Source organism: Cryptomeria japonica, chromosome 9 (genome assembly GCF_030272615.1).
Source record: "Cryptomeria japonica chromosome 9, Sugi_1.0, whole genome shotgun sequence".
NCBI lineage: Eukaryota > Viridiplantae > Streptophyta > Pinopsida > Cupressales > Cupressaceae > Cryptomeria > Cryptomeria japonica.
Genome location: NC_081413.1, coordinates 562,179,579 through 562,185,381, shown reverse-complemented (window position 1 = coordinate 562,185,381; position 5,803 = coordinate 562,179,579). Strand labels below are relative to the sequence as shown.

Here is a 5,803-nt window from a genome sequence, read left to right as displayed (position 1 = left end):
ATTAACTCTAAATCTAATCCTAACTCAAATATTCCCCCTAATTAAACTCCAACTCTAACCTAACCTTAACCCTAGCCATTATTGTGCATGAACCATAACCCTAATTGAACTATAACTTTAACCCTATTTGAACTCTAAACATAACTTAACCCTAAACTTATCCCTAACCCTAAGCATGATGTAAACCTAACCCAAACCATAGCCCGAAACCTAATCCTAACAATATCCTTATCATAATTATGAACCATAACCCTAGCAATATGCATCTATCCCAACCCTAAATCTTAACACTAACCTTGAACCTTGTTACACTAACCATAACCCTAATCCTAGCCGTAACCCTTAACTCTAATCCTAACTGTAACCCTAATCGTGATGTAAATCCTAACCTAACCACTGCATAAACCCTGACCATAACACTAAACTTTAACCCTAACCTTAATTCTAACCTATACCCTAAAATCTAACTATAACCATAATTCTTACCCTAAACTTGACTATAACCCTAACACTAACCATGATTTATATTCTAACCCTAGCCATAAACCTAAGTAAGCCTAACCATTATGTAAACCCTAACAATACTCCTTAAGATAACCCTAACCCTAACTCTCTAACCCTAAGCCAAACATGATGTAAATCCTAACTCTAACCCTAATCATAATCGTAACCTTACATCTTTAACCCTAACCCTAAGTCTAATAGTACAATAGTATAATTATATATTAACTTATTTAATGTATTCCATGTTGCATCATGACTACTACTAGCTTATATATATTAAAATTATAAATTAAAAAAATATACCATAATATATCATTCTCGAGACTCTTATTTTTTATCAATTTTATACCCTAAAGTAAGTGTGTGTGTATATATATATATATGTGTGTGTGTGTGTGCGCTAATATAAGACTCCATATTAATTTGATCTGTCATAATACATTGGAAGAGAATATTCCTTAAACCGTTGTTCTAGCACGATCGATTTATAGTGTTGACAAAACACTATTAAATATAAACTTGAAGCTAGTAGAGTTATATTCTCCAATAAAATTACAAAATATGTATCACTGGGCATCTTGGTGTCGATGAATTGATTAGTACATGATGCATGACAAATAAAATGGGCTTTTGTGGTGGGTGTGAGAGAAAAAAAATTTAAGATTTTGAGAAAATCATTGATGAGAGAACAACCCAAGAAACAAAAAACACAACAAAGAAACACTGAAAATCTATATTTTTATTATTATCAAAAAATATTTTCAATACAGAGTTTTCTAGAAACCCTCACAATTCTATTTCCCAACCTAGAAACTAAGCTCTCCAAAACTCTCATACAACAACTCCAACAACTAACCTCTCAGTTTCTACATATGAGTCTTAAATAGACTTTCTTATGTTTTGGAGCTGAAATTAAAATATAGAAATTGCCAAATGGTGGAAAAATGCCAAAACATGAAATTAAAAATTTGAAAATACAGCAGATTCAAAAATTGAAACTTTTCAAAAAATTGCCAATGTTTTGATCCTCGAATCCATTTACGAACTGTTGAAGCTTCGGAAATCTCTTTATTTTCGATTTTTCACAAATTGAAACTTTAATAACTTTCAAACAATTAATTCTTTGGACCTGATTTTTTCACCAATAAATTTATTTTTCCTTAATCTTATTTTCTTATTGTAAATTTTGGACTCCATTCACCTTCAAATAAAAACCTGCTATCCAGTTAGTAAAACTTGCAGAACTTGCAGTGGTTTCACCCGTTGCCAACTAAATCAACGGTGTTGGAGATGCAGTTGTTATAGATCTTTATATGGAATCACTTTGGCCGGCACCTAAAACTGGACATGAGCTGTTCCCAAGTTAGTCTCTTCCATGGTGGAGCTTGGGGGCTCTGTTTTTAAGTGTGAAAACCTCATTAACCAATAATTTCAAAATTCATCAATCTCCCCAAGATACCCTCTAATTTTGGGGTTTTCTGATCTCTGAAAACATTTTATTGTTTCGATATTCCGAAAGTGGATGATGCCATGTTTGAAAGATTCATGGACCTGTTCCCACATCTTCGAAATTTGGGGATTTGCGGTTATTTGGGATTGAAAAACTTGAATATACATTTTTCCCCATTACAAATGTTCTTGCACACACCCAACGGTAAAGAAACGGAAACGGATTTAATCTTCATTATAAATAGGTGTTTTGTTACTCCCTAGAATTGCAGAGATGTCGCATGTTTTTCCCTGTGATGGCGAATCTTATCAAGGAAAATACCCTTTCTCAATTTTTATTGCCAAGATTTTGAAAAGCGTAACAATTAGCAATGCTCGTATTCGCTGCTTAGACCCTCAAATCACCGATTTGATAGAAATAGTGTTACTGCCAACAAATATATAAAGACCAGAAGATAATGTTGTAATCAACATAAAACTATCATCATCGTAATAATTAGCAATGCTCTGTCTCACCTGGATGCTCGTATTCGCTGCTTAGACCTTCAAATCACCTTGGATGATACCAAGACTGACGATTTGATGGAAATAGTGTTACTGTCAACAAATATATAAAGACCACAAGATAATGTTGTAACCAAGATAGAAGCTAAGTACCAAAATGACATAATTTGGAAGAAAATACCTGATCTCATTTTTTGTTGCCAAGAATTTGAGAAACAGAAAGATGACATATTAACAGCGCCCTGCTCCAGCACAATGCTTGTCTTTGCTCTGTTTTTAAATGTGAAAACCTCATTAACCTACAATTGAAATTCATCAATCTCCCCAAGATACCCACTAATTTTGGGGTTTTTTCCTATCTCTGAAAACATTTTATTGTTTCTATATTCCGAAAGTGGATTATATACGTCATGTTCCCCATTACAAATGTTCTTGCACACACCCAATGGTAAACAAACAGCATTAAAGGTAAATATTTGTTTTGTTACTCCGTAGAATCGCAGAGGTTCTTTTGCAGTCGAAGAAAATATGATAGCATCAATGGCAAGAGTTTTCTCCATTATCACATAATTTTCTTCAACTTATATTCTGTCAAGTATTTCTTACAGAGATGTCGTACGTTTTCCCCTGTGATGGCGATTCTTATGGAGGAAAATAGCCTTTCTCAAATTTTATCGCCAAGATTTTGAAAAACAGAAAGATGACAAACGTATTCGCTGTTTGAACCTTCAAATCACCTTGGATGATCCGAAGACTGCCGATTTGATAGAAACAGTGTTACTATAAACAAATTTATGAAGACCAGAAGATAATGTTGTAATTAAGATAGAAGCTGAGTATCATTCTCTACAGTGAACAGAGGACATAAAATATCATCTTAAGCTCAGAATATTTAATTTCAATGTACAAAAACATACTAACCTCGAAACATTGGCCATGGATTACCAGCACTTACAGCCCAGGAAACCCATTAAGATCAGTAGTACTACGAAGTCCTGGATTGGCGACATTCAATGATATATCAGGGCTTAAAATTCTTAGAATTAGGTACATGAAATTGGAATAACGTATATTCAATCTTTTCAATCCCAAACAACCGCGAGTTCCCAACATTCTAAGATATGGGCACACAGCCATGAAACCCTCAAACATGGCATCATCCACACTGATGATCAAACATCACCAAAGATCACAAAACCCCAAAATTAGTGGTTATCTTGGGAAGATTGATGATGACGATCAAATATCATCAAGGATCAGAAAACCCTAAAATTAGTTTGTTATCTTGGAAAGATTGATGAATTTCACACCAGAAAATAGAGTCCCCAAGCTCCACCAGGGAAAGAGCGTTAAGCCTCATCTTTGGATCTCTATAAGATATATGTAGATCCATGTGTTCAACCTATTTCTCAGCTGCAAGATGAATCCAACTGTTCATATTGGGACTATGGACTCTTAGCCTCCAGCTGAAAAGCATGTGGAAAGCATGTCTTCACAAATCTATTATAGAGATCCAAGACTGATAAGAAGATTGACGATTCTTCCAGGGTGGATCTTGGGGGCTCTCTTCTCCTCACTGTCCTAAAATTGAAATTCATCAATCTTCCCAATGTAGCCCACTAATTTTGGGTTTCCGACTTTGGATGCCAGGTTACAAGGATTCATGGAGATGTGGCAATTCGCAGTTATGAGGGGTTGGGAAACTTGAATATACATGCTTCCAATCTCACATACCTAAATCTAGGATTTTTAAGCGATAATAGTTCTATAGCTCTATAGTTCAAATCAATAGCAGTGACTGGTACAGATTGATCCTTGGCTTCTACAATAACAATATTATCTGGTGGTCTTTATATATTTTGTTGTTAGGTGATGCTTGAGTCTCACTGCCCTTAACTCAACTTCTCCACCATACTTCAAATCAATAACTACCAGTTCTATTTTTAGTCTATCATTGCTATACCTAGTTTGACAATCAGTTTGCATTAGTCTATTTTTAGATCTCTCAGTTATGAAGAGCTGTCCATGCAATTGACACTTCAGCTTTTTCAAGTTGCTGTTAACTGAGAAAGAGTTTGACAACCATTTCCAAGAAAGAGTTTGGCAACCATTTCCTGCAATCTAAATGCAATCTTCAAAGACTAAAGTTCATCTCGTCAAGAAACAGATGTGCTTCATACATATGGAAAATTGGATGTTTATATTATTTGGATTTCAATTTGAAATTAGTTAAGTGAAATTCTGTCATTTTTGTTGTTTTGTTGTTTTATTATAAAAGTTTGATAAACTTTGAATTCATTTATGAGGTAATATGTTGTAGTTTCCAAAAATTATAGATTCAGTTATCATCAAGCTTATGAGGTGTAATAATTTGGAGGAGTTCTTTTCAAATCTAGATAACCCCCTTTTTTTAAAACAGAAAGAAAGAAATAAAACTAGAAAAGATGTAAATATTTGCATAACATTAATTGTTTAAACATAACATAGTACAACATAAGTATATATATAAGAGAGGTTTAGTGTTTACAGCTTTTTGGAATTCATCTTGAACTTAGAAGATCTTTACAATGTTGAAAGTATTGTCAGGGCAATTTTTTGCCCAACCACGGACTTGCTAGTCCCCCACACCACTTCCAACTGGAAAGGCCCGACCCTTCATAGGGAAGTAAAAGAAGTTGGTTCTAATGCCATCTGAGATGGTATTAGGTCCTTCTTTTACCTCTCATTCTTGATGATACTTACCCTCTCTTCTCAGAGGATGACGACCTTCCTGCATCCACTAGGTCAAAATCATGTAGTTAGTCTGAAATCTTAGCATAACGTTAACATTTGCATACATTGCTAAAAAAAATAACTCATATCATAATGATTAGAACCAAATCTTTAACATGTGCATTGCAAATCACCATTCAACAATATTAAGTGGTAAGTATTAGTGTATAAAACATCATCAAAATATTTAGGGCACAAGTGGAAAGTAACATAACCTTCCCCTTGTGAATCATCATCCTCGATGATTTTAAGTATCATAAAAGAAAACATGAAGTTCAACATTGTTTATCCATGCATAATAAAATAAGTTTCATTTGTTATAAATATTTAATAGATGTGGAAATATTTGGTGGATTTTATTGTAGTCCTCCCAGGTGGCATTGTCATTAAAGTATAGATCCCACTAGAACTTGCACTAAGTTAATTCTCTGTTACGTAACACTTACGTACATCGAGCAACTTGAATATCTCGATCATGACCACCCCTATGTCCTGTACTTGCAAGGAGTTCCAATCGATCATATGTGCGAAATCAAATATGTACTTTTTAAGATAAAAAACAGGAAAAATGTCA

General features: G+C 34.1%; 1 long non-coding RNA gene across 1 annotated transcript; it reads right to left on the bottom strand.

Moving 5' to 3' along the window:
• Positions 1-2,133: 2,133 nt before the first annotated feature.
• On the bottom strand, positions 2,134-4,258 carry LOC131858239 (uncharacterized). Its single transcript, XR_009358982.1, has 2 exons — positions 3,379-4,258; positions 2,134-3,211 (listed from the first exon to the last, which is right to left on the bottom strand). It is a non-coding gene; the product is annotated as an uncharacterized LOC131858239 (long non-coding RNA).
• Positions 4,259-5,803: the final 1,545 nt, after the last annotated feature.